This window comes from Seriola aureovittata, chromosome 12 (genome assembly GCF_021018895.1).
Source record: "Seriola aureovittata isolate HTS-2021-v1 ecotype China chromosome 12, ASM2101889v1, whole genome shotgun sequence".
In the NCBI taxonomy this organism is placed as follows: Eukaryota; Metazoa; Chordata; class Actinopteri; order Carangiformes; family Carangidae; genus Seriola; species Seriola aureovittata.
This window is the reverse complement of record NC_079375.1, coordinates 24,288,255-24,306,538: the sequence shown is the minus strand read 5'-3', so window position 1 is coordinate 24,306,538 and position 18,284 is coordinate 24,288,255. Positions and strand designations below refer to the sequence as shown.

General features: G+C 40.6%; 1 protein-coding gene across 9 annotated transcripts in view; it reads right to left on the bottom strand.

Moving 5' to 3' along the window:
- astn1 (astrotactin 1) overlaps positions 1-18,284 on the bottom strand; it is a 380,707-nt gene that overhangs the window by 118,152 nt on the left and 244,271 nt on the right. The window lies entirely within an intron of this gene.

Sequence of the window (18,284 nt, the reverse complement as noted above, 5' to 3'; positions counted from 1 at the left end):
ATCAGCCACCAATCAGCACGTGATCAGAGCTGGAAACAGACATTTCACAGCGGTGTTGTTTTGATGCGTGTCCAGTTTTGGTAGGTGACATGCTTCCATATTTATATTTAGCTTTTGCCGCTTGCTTGGTCAACCAGACTGGGTAGACTGGGATTCAGATCAAGGCATGGTGAACCGTTATTGGCAGCTGTCATGTTGTGTGACCAACTGCTGCCACAGCCCATCGCTGTGCAAGACTGAGACTGACAGTTCTAGTCCCTTCTGCTCTTTTTAAGTATTCAAATTCCCTCACGAGCACCGCCTGGGTGTTGCGTCGTAACGCAGTTTGACTTTGTGGAAAACGTTTGGCGAATGTAGTGAACGGAAAGTATCAAACAGACAAATCAACAGATGACGTGAAAAAAACGCAAGACTTGAGAACATGCGCTGCATTCTTGTCACAACTACTCATATTCCCATCACACCGACACACTTCAACAATCACCCACACACACAAAACAAACAGTGTCTGTCAGAACGCTGGCTACCACCGCTTGGAGTGAACAGAACGAACCGGTGAGACCAGGCCGTGCTGCTTTGAATGATCACTTGGCTCCGGTGAGGTCCACATGTCTAAGAATTGCTCCGACTGCACAGACATGACGAGGTTTGATCTTTATGGTGTAACTGAGCCCCGTGGACACGGAGCGCTCATCACAATTCCGATGGCGGACAGGAAGAGCATGAAATATGTATGCCTCAGTTGTTGGTGTTGCACAGAAACCCTCAGAAATATCAGCCAGAGTTCTACTATCAAACAAATCAGTGTAGTGCTATAGACCCATGCCTCTGGAGACATGTGTACTCCACATGTATATGAGGGTGTTGAGCTCTGCTGCATGGATGCCTGCTGAAACTGCTTTAAGTACTGGCACACTTCTGTTCACAATGCATATTTTATACAGCAAGACACAAGTCTTCACGCATGACTCCTACAATACAATATCTATTTTACACATGGATTTAAATGGCTCCTATGAATACTATTGCTTTATGTATTCTTCAAAGCTGGAATTAAAACTTATATTTACTTATGTCATGCAAGCAGTTCTACTTAGAGGTACATGAACTGTAACTAAATACAATAGGCATGAATTGTCTTATCATCAGCTCCTACTCATGTCATCAGTTGCTGGTACTTGCCCTTATGTCATTTCTAATTTAATTTTTATCATCTTTACTGACTGGTGTTGCTTGGGTTTTTTCACAGAGCACAACCTCATGAAACAGTGGCTTCAGATGACTGACGTATCGTGCAGGTGAAGTGAGACATCTCGTCTTTGGAATATTGACAGGTCTATTTTATTGCTAGATTAACTTTGTCTGCATGTGCAATGCTAAGCAGCCAACTCACCTTGTCTCCCTCTCTGGTGCAAACACAGTAAAATGGTGTATGTGATGCATAATCAGGTCTCAGTCCCCAGGTGAGGCCGATTGATACTCTGTAATTTCCACTGGGTTTCTGCTTGGGTTGAATGTGGTGAAGCTGCACTTCACTATTTTCAGTTGAGCATGCTAAAGCTCCCATCTGGCTCAAACATACATCTTGTAGCTGCGGAATCCCTCTGTGCAAGAATATGAGTATCACCATACCAACTGAACCACCATCCCATATTTTGACTTCAAAAAGTTTAAAAGCTTTGAACGGCAAACCACATAAAAATATCAGGAAGGAATTCATCTTTTGAAGTTACATCATACGTTACCCCACATCCCACTCTGTAGTCCGAACAACCGGGCCGCTCGAGGGAGAAGACAATTACAACATACTATGACAGCAACAACACACAAAGGCCACTATGCCATAAACATAACGCAAACAGTCAACTGCAACGCTAGTGTGCTCAAAGTGTCAACAATATTAAAGTATGTATGACACAATATGAAGGCATTTTGCAGATCCATAACAAAAAGAAGCTTCTGGCCCAACATACGCCTGGAGCCTCGGCTCGTCTGTCCTTATCCTCCGGTGTTGGCTGACAGCCGGGAAGGGCTCCTGTGTTGTGCCAGAGTTGGTCCAGATGTGGCAGTAGCATCACTGTCGTGCTGTATGTGGGCCAGATTTGGGCCAGTGAATCGGCTATACAGCGGGGCTCTGTGGATGGAGCAACATTACAAACAGCCATCTAACAGATTTAGTAAAGGGAAGAACTGCACTGTTTGCTTCATCTAAAAAAAAACCAAAACAAACAACCCTTTGCACTGTAGATAAAGGAAGTTTCAGAGAAATACAAAAATCAATGTGTAAAAGCCTTTGATGAATGTGCATTTTCTTACAAGGACATACACAATCAATTTGACAAGAGGAATTTGATTTCATCACTGCAGGTGCTTCTTTAATCACGCTAAAACCACAGACCTATTTGTCATAGCTGACAGCAGTTTCTCACACTGAACACGACTCGCCAAAGCTTGATTCAGAGCGATATCTGCTTTCTTATTACTGATTCTGTATTGTTACATCCAAGCCCTTTGGGAAAACAAGATTCCTTTGTATAAGAGTTTGATTTTGACCAAATCTGCCTCTTTGTTCAAACAGCTGCAAGCAGAGGCTTTCTTATGCTTTTTCTTTTGATTATGCCGATCACTGCCAAAGAGCCGAGGTGAAAGTACCTCCCCACAAGTTTGATTCAATGACAAACTTAATCAGAACACAACTCACACCCACCCGCCCACATCCCTATACACCTACATACATCTCAGCTGCCATCTCTGTGCTCAAAGTTAGAGTATTCTGTCCAAGGCCAGACAGCTTTGTTGGGATTTAGGGGGACTCTTATCAAAAAGAGATTAAAGGTATGCTAATACACACCTTGGCTGGGGTAGGAAACATTTTAGATTGTCATAAGTCATCGGGACAGACACATACAAGATGCTGTCGGACATAATAACCCGTCTTTTTTACTATTTACCCGACATAATAAAGTAAATGCCATTTGTTTTTATTCAGAGACTTTGGGAATACTGTCTATATGTGATAAAACTCAGGCCAAGTCAAGTCAAACATAATGTAATTTTCCATCAAGCAAGATAAAAAAGATTACAGACCACATGTGTAGAATATGCAAACTATATTGTTATACCAATAATACGTTGATCCAATGGTGTAATTCTTTCACGGCTCGCCCAGAGGTGAAAATATAACCTTCTCAAGAGAGTCTTGTGTATCTTAACTGTTTCCCCTGCGGATGAATCATCATCAGTGACAGGTCTGACACTATAGCCTCTTTATTATGTACAAATTATGAATGAAGTAGACTTCTTTGTGGTTAACACACTCTCTAAATGTCCAAGAATCACACGTTTTGCATTGTATTTATTTTTCGTACCAGCTTCTGAAAGAGTTTCTGTGATGTTCAAGGTGGATTTCAGTAAAATAACAACTATGTCTGAGTGTGTGTCTCAAACCTATCTGTTTGTATTCCTTCAGTGAGGAAACCATTGCATCAGATCCTGTTTTCAAAAAGCCACTTTTTGCTGCACAGCAAGTGGTGGAGATCTATTTCTATAATGACAGCCGCAGGTTTATAAAGTAGTGAATTGTAACAATCTTCTCAGATTGTTTGGGATGTTTATTACCGCATTACACAGGATCTAACGGGCAGCCGTCAAACACAGCAGAGAGCTGGTTTGTGTCTTAACAGATAACTGTCTACCATTGTTAAAAGGATCTGCACTTGATATTGAAGGGATTGAAAATGTCTGGACATAGACTCATAGTTGGTCTTCATATAAATAAATGATTAAATAAACAATCTATATATAAACAATAATTTTATATGCATATTTTGTGTATGAATAGCCCCCCCATTCTGTTTGGAAACGCTAGAGCTGGACAATTTGCAGTAGTTGCTGATGTGACACCAACAGGGAATCATGACCTTGTTTGTGGTAAAGAACTTCTTTGGTTGGGAAGCCACTGTAAAGAGTGTAAGAAGCCGCCCTGGTCGAGCTGGCCGACCAATTATTCTACAAATCGTATTAATATGCAGCTACTGATAAAAACATCACCCACATAGCATTACTTTAATTTGTTGGGTTTTTCTAGCAGGGGTAAACAGAGACAAGAACAAGCTTGCTCGGCATTGGAGATTCAAATTCATGATTAAATGGGGAAAAAAGAAAAAAAGATTGTTTAACTACAAAATAGAAAAGAATCTCAAATGTCGTTATATTTTGCACATAATTAAGCAAAGTGCTTGTGAATTGTGGAACATCAGGCAAACACTGACATTGCAGTTTACTCATGTTGCAGTTCAGATAAATGTTTGTATGACTGAAGAACTTTACGGACTTTGTTTTCTTCGTTTCTTCGAGGAGCAGTGGGGTGGGATGGGACGTCTTTGGCAATCCAGCAGCACAATTACTAAAGTTTATGTCAAGACAAATCTTCTTCTATTCAGATGAGTTGAACACTCTATGCAGGTCAAAGGGAATGAAAGGAGCCAATGTGATTTATCACAATATTCTACTAGTCTCTAATGCAATCGGTGAAAATGTATGATAATGGGTTTCTAATAATTCCACCCTGTCCCAATATTCCCTCTGGAGCCTCCATCTCCAACTGCAAAAATACTTTCAGTGCACCGCCATTCTGTCTGTGCAATGTACACATGACCGTAGCAACCTGAGGTAAAGCCCAATATGTGAGGTCCAATAAGTGGAAGCTATAACCTCCTGTCAGTGACCATAATGTATCACAAGTACCAACGCATCAGCCACAAGTCTTCTCCACTAAAAGACATAATAGTTGGGCTTTCCTGGCGGCTTGGGGTTTAAGATCTTGACCCTCATTTCCTGTCATCTCTCTACTGTGTGTTGAAGGTAAACATGCCAGAGGAAATAGTAAAGGAAGACCCAACAGACCTTACCTGATTCACGTCAGGTATATATATACCTACAATATTACACTGTGAATCACTGTCGGAAACATTCATAGTACAGAATGATGAAATCGCTCCATTTCACAAATGAAAATAGGTGTAAATTTATTCTGAGTTGGTTTACCCTCCACTACATCCCTGTGAAGTCAGACCACAACCATTTAGTTCTGGAATTGCTCACTTCCTTAAAAGCCACAGGTGCAATTTTAGATGTGAGGTTTCTGCAGGACACTGACAAATTTCATTATCCAATAAAATGGATTCAGCAAAAAAAAAAAAAGAAAAAAAAAGAAAGAATCAGCTTATGCTTGATTCAGACTGGGAGTGTGTGCTGCATGCAAAATGGAAAGCCAAGGGAAGTCAAAAGCCCTCTTCTTTAGACGAGTGTGTGCCCTCCCCTCTCCCTCCTCATCTTCAGACGTAATTAAACAAAAGAATAGAGCGAGTGTCTCCCGCTCTTATTGCAGTCTGCAAGGATAATTAGACGCGAGAATAAACTGGGAGGACTGATACAGCTCAGTTAGCAAACAAAAGGAGGGAGGGAGGGAGGGTATTGGGAGGTCTCAGGCTCCTACAGTATTTAATATTCATAATTCCATTGAAACGGATTTGGCTGAGACCCCCCAGGCTCTGTTACAGTACGCTCAGTCAAACTGCTGGGACACACACTCCTTCTTTTACCAAAGGTGCTGTGGTTGCTTTGGCCTGTAGGGGGCAATTTAGTAGCATGACACCATTTGTACTAAAGGGATGTGCTTTTTTGAGTGTGTTTGTGCCGTGGTTACGGATGTATGTGTGTGTTTGTGTGTGAGAGTGTGTGTGTGAGAGAAAGAGAGAGAGAGAGAGAGACGGTGGCAGTTTCTGTGCTTCAATTCAAAATCGATTCAGTTTAAGTTGATTTCCTGCAAAATCCAGATACTGAGGAGCGCTCGGCAGGAGAAGGTCGACACATGCAACTTATCAAGAAATAATTAAAGAGGAATGGTTTTCCATTTACAAATTAATTGCTGCTTCAATTTACATTTGGGAGTGAAAGTTAATTTACAGCTGTGTGTGTGTGTGGGCGTGTGTGTGTGTGTGTGTGTGTGTGTGTGCTTTGATGAAATAGAAATATGGCTGTGATTTACATTAGGAGAAGGAGAGCAGTATCTCAGTGGCAGTACTGGTGCAGCTGCAGGAACAAATAAGCGATGATGAAATGTAACTGTAGTCACAAAGATTTTTATCATCACACTCACTGTATCCCACTGTGGAGCTCTGGGCTTCTTTGGCTTGCATGCTCATGTGCGGTAAAGATGAACTAACAGAATTATGTATACACTTTACCTAGAAAACAAGCCCGCAGCGCAGGACCTTGAGTTTGGTAAGATATGTTAATCAAGATGTTTTGCTTCCACACGCTGGCTGAATTAGCTACCTTCCACAGAGTGCTGATAAGTGAGGGTGGAGAGAAATGATTTTGTGCTGGTTTGAGCACAGTTTTCTGCTTATCATTATCTTCCGGTTGCATCATTTCTTTTTTTTTTTTCTCTACTTCACGGTTATGTAAAGCACTGAACAAACTGAGGTAATTTCCCACTTCAGTTCTTCCACAAATCTCACAGCTTACATCACTTGAAAAGCTATGAAGGGTGGCAAATGTGGAGTGATTTGTCACGACTTAACAACAACAAGCAGAGAAAAAAAATTGCAACAACAGCCAGGTTTTTAAATACCTTTCAGACATTTCAAGCTTTTCTATAAAACAATATTTACTAAATTATCGTGAACACACTGGCAAGATCTGATAGCTGCTAATGTCTTGATAGAGAATTTACGAATGTTTACATTTTCATTATGCTATGAACAACAGTTTATTACAAGTTCGGCAGCAAAGCAGGAACCAGCATCATGTTCTCATGCCAGTGTGAAAGTTCAGCTGAATTAATCTGTGTCAGACATCTCACTTCCTGTCCTATAAAAGGTCTTTTTCACAGCTGACACTCAATATGATATATGCTTTTTCTGTTGTGTTAAGTCAAAAAGAGTTTACTGGCAGCTTATAGCAATAAACATATCAACACATACTAAAATATCATATGTATATTGGAAAGTGTCTCCAAAATAAAACTGTCAATAAAGAATTTAATAAATAAAAATAAAATAATTTACCAGTCACTGAAGAACATGGGAGAGGCTGTGCACACCTGTGAATCGTCAGACTAATGAATATCTGTGGTTATTTTTCTCTGAATAATCACAAAAAATAAATGTCATACATTTTTCCAAACCTTTGATCTGTCTCCTCCACTAAATTACAACTAACGGGCAGATGTTACTAACTCGCACCTCGAAGCTTTACACGGACCAAGAAAGCACAGACCATAAATAAAGCCTAACAAGCTGTTTTCCTTGTTAAACCAGCTCACATTAACAGACTCAGCTGTGCTGCCTTCAACATTGGGCTTTCAGTGATTTCTGTGAACTGTTCTTTTTCTGTGGCAGAATGACAGCACAATATGCATCTTCCAAAATATCAGAAATATACATATATCCACTTAGATTATTAATTCAGTTGTGATGAAAGTTCCAAAAATATCTTTTTACCTGCCAAAGTCAAAGCTTCTTAACTTCCTGTTAGTGATCATGACTGACTACAGCTGGCAGCTTCTCTGTGTCCACATAATATAAAAAATAATAAAAAAAAGGTTTGTTTGACAGCACTCACTGGATTGACCATGACGCAGTACAATGGGAAAGCCCAAGGAGCTCAGTGAAGATCTGACACTGTCAGTTCTCTGTCTCTTGGAGCCGTTTCTAAACAACTGCAGAGTCCAACATCATCTGTTCAAACAACTGTATGTAAGTACAAGATACTTTAAAATGAAAGAACAGAAAAAGGCCCAAGATTGCCATGACATTCATGAGTGTTTCCCCGCTGGCGGAGGAAGTCGATCGTTTCTTTGCTGGTTATGAGGTGAAAGCAGCGAGGACAGATGCAACACCTCCACCAGCCTCCAACAGCCACATCCTCACTGTGCAGGAGCATGACGAGAGACGTGCGCCCAGAGCGCTGAACCTGAAAAAAGCTGACGTCCCTGATGGTCCGACAGGAAGGGCGCTGCAGGAATGTGCAGACCAACTCCCCGAGGTCTTAACAAAGATCTTCAACCTGTCCCTGACTAGATTCATCATCCCACCTTCATTTGAGTTCTGCCACAATCATTCGACTGCTGGAAAAGACTGTCATCATCTCAATGACTGGCATCCAGTTGCACTTTGCTTCAAGAGGCCGGTCCTGCAGGAAGATGCCATTGCTTTTCACTCTGCAGCAACAGAAGGAGAGTGATTTTGTCTCAGATTCTGTGAAAACAAGAGACTATCGACTTCCAGAGACAGAACATTTAGACTCAGGCAAAATTTAAATAAAGTTTCTGTTCAAATAAAGCTGCAACATCTCTCTTCTAGTTTGAACACAGAAAGGAGAGAGCCCTATGAGTGAAGAGATACTCTCATGAATGATAAAGCATTCGATTAATGGAGGTGGGAATGGCCTAAAGCAGCTACACACACACCGATGAAAGCTCCTGAGCGAGCATTGTCATCACTCTTCATTTGCTCTGTGGATCACCAGAACCAGCTTAATGTACCACTACACACACACACACATACATAGAACAGCACACCCACACACAGCTGCACACACACACATCATCATAATTTACTATCTCATCGTATTTCCATCTGACTCATCCATTATACTGCGTTCTATAACTTCAGCAATTTTTCATCCGTGACCATCTCAATCTTCAGCAACAAAAACGCTCCTGGAGCGTGAAGTCTTCGCCATATGAGGAGTAATTAAAATACTTAAAGAGCCAATCTGCAGCCCCCAAACTTACTTAACGTGTGGGCAAAAAGGTTTCATTCTCACTTTAATCAGCAGGCCTTCTTGAACAAAGCCAAAGTTTTGACAGACTCAGCTCAAGTTTACAATCCACTCAGCTGCTGTTCGGAGGCAAAATTTAACCAAGCTGACCAGTGGCAGAACCAGCTGTGATTGTTGTGGCTGTTTGATCATGATTAATGGGGAAAGATGTTAACATTAATATATAGACTTGAGAGGACAGAAGCTAATGTAAAGACAAACTTGCACATTTCCAAGTGGGAAAAAGATGCTCTTGAATGCGTGGGAGGAAGCTGAGTTCTCCGCTGCAGAAACCTGTGGCAGGAGCTGCAGGAAATGAGCAATGACACTTGTTTTGATGTTGAGAACTTTTTTTCTGTCTGAAATTTAACGACAGTGTGTAGATGTAGTGCATATTTTCTACGCAACAAGTGGATGTGGTACGGCGAGATCAGATCATTTGGAGGAAAACAAACGTATTGTCCACGACCATTTTGCTAATATGTGTAATATTCAGTATCAACATATTTTCAACTTGCCAAATAAGTAACGTACAGTATACTAATTATGTATAGAAAACATAATCCGGTCGCAATTATATTTATCAAATGTGTGAATGAGCTAATTAAAATGTCTCTTCACCACAGCTTTCTTTTACTAAAACGACATGTATCTGCAGCTTTTTCTGACAACTGGAGAATATTCTGAACAAAACTGACCCTCACAAATCCCACGAACCTCTGCAAATCCAGCAGAAATGTAATAAAACATTGTTTTTATGTTATCGTTTTCTTATCGTGCAATCCTCCCATAACTGCAGGATATATGCAGAAATAGCAGGCATCCAGGTAGGCACAGAAACCCTCTGAAATGCTGAACTGTGCTTCAGGCCATCAGAATCAATATCTTCAGATCGTTCTCGCATTCATTCCAACTGACAAACACTTGAGCAGTGATGTCACCTGGCCTGAGATTCAGTACTACATTCAGCACTCCACCACCACTCCTAATGTTGACTTGAAAAGTGCAACTGCAGGATGCAACTCTGACACTTCAAAAGGATGGAAATAACTAACTTCATGTCTCAACTGTGTTTGATAGAGTGAAATAAAATGACAGATTGGAGCTTAAGCACAGGGCCAGACTAGTTGTGCTGGATGGCAGAGCGGGTACACAGAACCCTGACTTGGCAATATTTTCAACTATGAAACACAACAAGTGTGCTGATTATGAGTAGAGCTGCATAAATCTAATTATATTATGCAAAATGGACTGAAAAGCCTGTGAAATGATCTTGTAATACATTTAAAGTGTGACAGTTGATTTGATGAATCAGCCTCAAGAACGTTGGTCTTTGCAACAGTTGCCAAATAAATACTGCTCCGATTGTTTTGTGTATTTCCTTTATTCAGCTCGGTACTAGTCTTTCCTTGTTAATCACTAAACAGCTCCACCTTGTTCAAACACATTTTGACAGTCAAGTTTGCATAAACTACGTTTACAGGATTCAAACCAAACAGAAGCAAAGCTTCTCCTGGCAACCTTTCTGCCAAGAAGCGTCTCCAATCTACATGCAGAATGTGGAACACAGGCTAATTAATTTCAGTTGCCAATTTGTCTGAATTTCACTGTGTATGTGAGGTCTTCTGTCTAATCACTGCAAGCATAAAGGGAGGAATGTGCTGAACAATGGGTCAAGGTCTTCGTACACGCCGCATGCTAAGAGGGAGAAAGAATACTAAAACTAGTTAACCTCATTTTCACGCTACATGGAAATTCTCAGATGTGTTTCCATAAATCAGTGGAGACTGCAGCCGCTGCTTACATTCTGATGGGTTCATTCTGAATGTACCTGAAGCTGTCGACAACACCATGCAGAAAAGTTTTTTCCCATTATATGGCAATTTCAAATCAATAAATCATACTGAAGGAGTTACTGTTCTAACAACACATTTCAATCTGAGAAAACAGTTCTCTGCCAAATCCTCTTCAATAATAATCTGTTGAATTTCTTATGTTCATTTCTCTGGGTAATTTAAATAGTGAAGCGTCTGGAGCCCTGTTATTCTATGATGTGCTTCCATCGACTGGACGGCTGTAATATAATGTAAAGGGAATTCACAGGCTCTCTGTGCTGGCTCTGTAACACTACCTCGAGTTTGTTACTCAAAATAAGGTTTTATTTTTCAGGATTTTAAAAAGAAAGCGTCACCTGACAGTTGATAGTAAACACTTCAAACTCAGCTTTTAAAATCACGTAATTCCCCTTATGTTTGTTTTTCTTATATTCATGAATTTCTATCTCACCTTTGACAGGGGAGACACTGAATATTGGCAGTTTTGAGAGTGGTACTGTACAAGTAAATATCATTGCTGTTTGCCCTGCATACATTCAATCTACATGCTTCTGAATTGCATATACTGCACTTTATCTTTTGTTTGAAGTGAAAATGAAACCAAACTGGTGTCACACCGTGTGTACTCGCTATCTGAGTGCTTGTTTTGCAAAATTCACTTCCCAGTAGTTCGTCACGTGGAATAGCCAACTGTTTGAGTATCATGCATTTATGAAGTATAAAATCCATCTGAAATCACAAATAATCATGAAGCTTTCTGTCAATAATCATGTCAGGGAGATTTTTTCAAAGGTTTGGGAGGTTCTCAGACATGCTGCTGTCTGTGTTTGATTGACAGGTTAGCCAGCAGGGGAGCAGACGGGAGCAAAAAAAACAACCCAACCAATAGACAGTAGGTCTACTAACAACTACTAACCTACTGTGGAAGGTAATCTATAGCTCCCACTTTAGCAAGTTAAATGAATAAATGAAGTTAAAAGCTAATAAATGATTTGGATTCTTTAGATTCTATTTGAGTTGTGTTTCAGTCACAAGATTCATGCAAATAAAAGTTTAAATGAAATGAAATGAGCCAAGAAGTTAATCTTCCACATAGTAAGTGAATCAATGGCAACCTGATTAATGATTTTATTTTATATGATTTTTTGATGTTTACAGACTGACATCATGAAAACCAAAATATATAAGATAGGATTTTTTTCTGATTCTTTTTCAAAGCCGAACACAGGAAACACTTTCCCATTCAAGTGACTATGAAGCTCATAAATTTTGCTTAACAGTGGCCATTGCGGCCACAAGTGGATAATTGCAAATACTAAAACACAGGTTACCGGGAGCAACTAAAGAAGATTCATGAAGTTGGCAAACAGTAAAAGAGCAGTATCTATCTTTAGCTTGCTAACATAACCTGCCATATAAGTTACTGGTCATACCAAAACATATAAGACCGACCATATAGGAAGATATTAACAAGGTTCACACACGGCTCACGGGCAGGAAGACAGAATTTGCAACATCAAAAACACACAGTGCTTAGTGATGTGCCTTGATTGCAAATTAAAATGGACTCAAGTCAGGCAGCAGATTACAAAGCTGGCAAAGCTGCTGCTTTTAGACATTTGTAAAGACACTGGGGATGGTGATGGATTTACCACTAAGACATCCCAGCTGACTTTACAGATATTTCTCCAACCGTTCTCGATATCTCTCTGTCTCTCTCTCCTTCTTGCTTTTTGTCTCTATGCAGGGAAGATATTTCTGTCACAGATCCTCATTAAATCATACACCAGCTAAACTGTAAGTTGAGAAAATGCCTTCAAAGCACACATGCACACACACCATCATAAATGAACGAACATACTACCCAGCACAGTACACAAGCTGGCTTTGCCTAATCCCTAGTTAATGAAAGGAAGAGAAGGCTGCGTTCAACAAACTCTTGCAGTTTGCCAGCGTGTACAAATCCACTGTGAAAATAATGCTATTTTTAAAAAAATGCCAATTCTATAATAAGACTGGTGTTTCTCACCGAAATCCAACACATTTACTTGTCAATGCCATGAGAAAACACAGCAAAGCCATGATTAGAAACTAAAGGAAAGATGCGAACTCAATGAACAGGCATTCAGGTTTCAAAAGGCCTGTTTCCACCTGCGATTGCACCGACAAAACATAGAAAACACTGTGGATTTGTTTATCAGCGCTCATTAAAGAAACACAGGATTTTCTACTGTAAATATTCATGACAAAGTGCAAAGAGACAGAAAGAGAGAGAGAGAGAGAGAGAGAGAGAGAGAGAGAGAGAGAGAGAGAGAGATAGAGAGGGGGGTTTATAAATAGAGGGAGAAGTGATAAATATTGCAGTTTGGAGCGCAGAGCAGCAGAAGGACATGCTGCAGAGGACAAACGGCCTGTTCGCTCATCAGTGTCAACACACTGGGTTGTCCAGGAGGAAGCTGGTGGTCGAGAAAATTGGGTTGACTGATAGGATGGGGTGTGGTACTGTGGGGCCGGAGGTGATGGAGGCGGGAACAGAACAACAGACAAAGCGTTTAATTCAGTGCTGAGGAACATGCACAGCGTTTAATGTTTAATGTCTAATATGCAGGAGTTCTCAGACACCGTGGATTCTTCTGTGTTTATCTACACAGATGAGACTGAAATTTGTATTATTTTCAGCTTGTGCGTCTGTGAGTGTGCACACGGTATACTACTAAAGTATATTCTCTGCACTGTTATTGACATTTCATTATCTCGGGGGAGTGAGAGGTTCCATTTCGAACCTTTCCTCCACTCAGTTTGTGTCAGCACAGAGGCAGCGCAGCTCGAAAGAAGCAGCAAGTGACACTGGTCACTACATCGATTAAGAACTCTTGGTTTTACGGTTGTAGCTGGTTGAGGTGGAGCTAGTTTTAAATGTGAAACGAACGGGAAAAGGGGGACCGATGCAAAAATATTAACGAAAAAGAGAGAAAAAAGTTGACTTTCTTTTCGTCTTTGATCTGTTAATGTGTGTAGTTTTTACTTAAATGTAAATACATATCTTGCATGTTAATAAACCACTTGTTTGACAGCGTTAAAGAGTGAAGGCGGGGTGGCGGGGTTGTTGTGTTCCTACCGATGTTTAGACCAGATGGGCATCATCAGGAGCGGCAAACCAGGCAAATCCTTGGGCCCCCCCCCCAATTGCCCCCCATTTTGGCACATTCTGCAATGACAACTATGAACCACCTTAAAGCTCCTATACAGTGCACTGCTGTTGCCGTAGAAACCCGCCTGAGTGAGGCGCCTGATGGTGTGTGCTGTAGCTGATGTCTACCCAATGCTTTCATGTGGGGTGTTTAGGGGACATTTGTAAATTAGCATTTACCACTAGTCTTCATGTGGCGGTGTTGGGGGGGTTTCTTCGATGGGATTCTTTGCAAGGGGTCGACCAGAGTCTAGGATGGCCACTGGTTGAGACCAAACCTACACCCTTGTATGTATGCATATATATCTATATATATTTATATATGTGTGTGTATATACACACATATCTCTACAATATATATCTCTACGTTAGTTTTCCAGCTGATATCTACTTATCTTTAGACTAGAACAACAGTAAAGCGCAGTCTTTTCCTGCAGCTTAGTTTGCTGAATAAGCTGCCAAGCTAAACATTCAAAAGCATTTCAGTTTTGTGTTTGTGTCCAGTGCTATTTACGAGCCGTCATCACTGTGGCTCTCATACTGGGTACAGTGCTTTTACTTAAATCTACCATCAGTGTCCACAAAGCTCTGATAAAATATCTTACATAATGCAATATATTAGCAAATCAGATCAGATAAATCAAATTAGACTAAAATATAATATATCATCCTGGATGGCATCATTCATACTTGTATCAGAAAATCATCAGATGAGACGTAGAAAATTTGTTGCTGCTTCTGCAAAAGCATTGCCAACACAGCTGAGGTCAGAATACAAAAAGCTTTTGCCGCCGACAGACAGTAGATATTACTGTCTAATCTGTCATGACCAACAGAACGAGAGAGAAAAAAGATGGAAACTGGCACGAAAAAGATGACAGAAAAATGCAGGAGGGTGAAAAATGCAAGAACGAGAACATTTAACAGATAATTCCCTGCAGGCAGGACTTAAAGAGGGAAGGAGGAAAGACGAGAAAATGAAAAGAGAAGAAAAAGAAATAATAAAAAGCTCACTCCTTGGAAGCGAAAAGAGAGTAAACGGGTTAAAATGCTCCTTTTCTTGCAAAAGCAAAACCAAGAATAATAAAAGAGAGAGAAAGTGTTGAAAGGAGGGAAAGCGATGTTGATGCCAGGCCGCCTGCCCCTCCGCTCCTCCATCTCCTCCTCCGCATCTTCCCGCCAAGGAGAATAAAATGTTTAAATTTTATCTGTGGGACGACCTTGACTGGCTGAGAGTGGAATTAAATTTCTGTGGAGAAGAGTGGATGTTCGAGTGGCTGGACCGAAACAAATCGTGTAGGACATGATTAGAAAATACTGAATAACATGAGGAGGGCTACAATATGTAATGAATCACAACTGGCTCACCGCCTGTACTTCAGTGAGTAGTGTATTTCAGATAAGAGGTGAAGGTGAAGGGACGTCGAGCTTTGTCTTCGTGGGTAATTTGCTCGAGTTTAAGAGAAGCAGCATGTGTCTGTGTTCCCCTATACTACAAAAATAATAATTCAGTTTAGGTTTATAGAAAATGTTACTGCATGTAAGCCAATAATAACAAACACAGAGGGTGAGGTCAAAGTTGAATTTAAGACTATTTTACTGCGAACTGGAATTCAGGTGAAGGCCAAAAAAACACAAACACCGAGCAACATTTCATCAGTTTCAGAAATATTGTCCACCTTCCTCTTTGTGTCTGCGACGACCAACAAATGATGTAGTGACTTTAGTGTAAGTGAAAGAGTTATATTCTCCCTCAGGGTGTGGTGGAGATAAACTCCCAATGAATTATAATGTTGTTCATGTCCGTTTGATGCGTGAACAAACAACCCTGTCTCCTGGAAATTACATTTCTATACAACTAAACTGCAACAGTAAATATGTTTTGTAGGGAAGGTAATTGCTGGTTGGTTTATTCTTCGGCAGCAACATATATTTGAATGAATGAAGGAAGGGGAAGTCGAAAGGAGGTGAAGCACTTGAATGTCACACCGGAGGCCAGGGTTCACAACGAGCGCTCAGTGGCTTAGGTGACGCAACAAAAGTGTTTTGGTTGAGGTTTAAGATAAGATAGAATAAAACTTTATTAATCCTGAAGGAAAGTCTTGTGCCAGGTTTTTCCAAATTACAGTAACATCTAGAGAAATGGCAAAAACAAGAGTAACAATATAAAGCCAAAAATAAGTGAAATATATTACCATATATGAAAAAAAAATACATATAAGATATAAATATAAATATAAAGTGTACTGAGGTGTAAAAACCAGATATTACACATTATTGAGAATAAAGATACAGATGTTTGTGTGAGGATTGATATTATTTTTGTTGTTAGAAAGATTGAAGTTAGAAAGTTTGAGAAACATCGTGGCTTTGGTTGAACATACGGAGCCTTTCGAGCATCAGAGCTTAAATCAAGCCATGAGGTCGAGGGAGCTGCCTGCAGAGCTCAGGCACATGATTGATCCCAACAGATCAGGGGCCTCCATTATTCTTAAACTGAACAACCAGGACTCTTCCTAGAGCTGCCGCGGCCGCCCAGCCAAACTGAGCAATCAGAGGAGAAGGTAGGAGAGGTGACCAAGAGCTCCACAGATCCTGTGTGCAGATGTGAGGAACTTCCAGGCCAAACGGCTCAATCTTGGTTTCAGCAGACCAGAGAATCTTGTTTCTCACAGTCTGAGAGTCCTTTAGGTTTTTCTTTTTTTTTTTTTTTGCTAACTTCAAGTGGGCTTTCAGGCATCTTTCACTGAGGAGAGGCTTCAGTCTGGCCACTCACTCACTGGCCCGGATCGGCGGAGTGTAGACATCAGATACCATGAGACTCTTTGTAGGAAATGCGATGCAAGCAGCAATCACCTGTTAAAGTCAAACGCTTTGCTGACCCAAACACACACACATGTTGTCACTAACTTTTGTGTTGCAATAAGTGTTGTGTTACTTCTGTCACTGCCATGCAAGTCACGCTTCAGAGAGTCAATGTGCACGGCAACAACACGTCCTTGTAATCATTTGAACGAATGACCAATGCTGCTGTTTTTCTACTCAGGACTGTCTCATTTGAATGCTTTAATATGCATGTGATGCAAAAAAAAAAAGAGATACAATGACTGACACTAATGCAAATCATGTCCACAGTTGCTTTGTGTTTTTTAAAGCAAATGTGATGTTAAATGCAAATTGACTCTGGTTTTTTTCATCAGAAGACGACACGGTGGAAACGTGAGTCGTTTTCACCTGATCATTAAACTGCTAGAGTAAATTGTGTGCTCCAGTATTTCGTTTGTGTTCAGTTGTTCAGAAGTGGCCCATTGAGCTGTTTGTATCATGTCCTACTCTGAGAGCAGCGACCTCCATTAGTGAAGGGGCTGAAGCGCGAGAGACTCCTTTCACATGATACATGCAAATGTCTGAGCGCTTCAGTTTTAAAAAAAAAACAAACTGAACTGCCTCATTCAGTTTCTTAATCTGCGTCACTGTGCACAGATAAATCATCAGCCGTTTACTGTGCTGATGCACAAAATACTGTCTGGCACAGCAAGGCAAAAAGACCTCTCCAAAATACAAATGTACACAATGTGTACATATATAATACATACGACACAGTAATACAGTGCAGCCTTCAGCATTCAACACCCTCCTCACTACATCTTCTCCCTCAAAACATAAAACGCCGCAAGTTATCAAACACTAAGCTGACTCAGACGGAGTATTCATTCCTCATGATATCTTTCAGGCTTCCACTTTTGATGGAATAAACCTGTCTTAAATGGGTGTTTTGCTGAGCAAGGAAAATGACTCACAGCTGTCTGGTAGATAGCAGATTTAAGGCTGCCTCTCTCTCTCTCTGTGTGTGTGAATGTACACGCACGTCCACACAAGGATATGGGATAACTATCCATGCTTGTCCACACCACGGAACGTGTCTGTGAATCACATCTGCACCATGTGGATTTCACCACTTGTGACCCCGGCTCAAGACGTTAATTTGATGGTTGGTCTACTCTCTTCAAAAAGCAGAATTCACGATCTCTGGGCTACAGTACAAGATTTAAACATAAAGTCTCTAACAAACATAAATGTCACCCTCTGCTTTGGGAATCAACACGTATTGTGACAATACACAACATCCTCGGTGCGCACTCAGACCCGAGGCGAGAGACTCAATAACCGAAGAAAATGCAATTAATTATTTTCTTTTCCTTGTTTGTTTTGCACTGTACACGCCCTATGGTGACATTATGTAGAGTTGTGTTCCTGATGCTCGGCTTCTTCAAGTTAATGAGTTTACTTTGAGCCATATTTATTTTCACTTCAGAAAATCAAGTCTTGCTTGACAGGCATGTGTAATTGACATTACTGACACAGTGTGGTGTTGATGAGGTTTTCTAGCATACACACTCGAAACAAAGAAATGCATTCAAGCTGTGGTG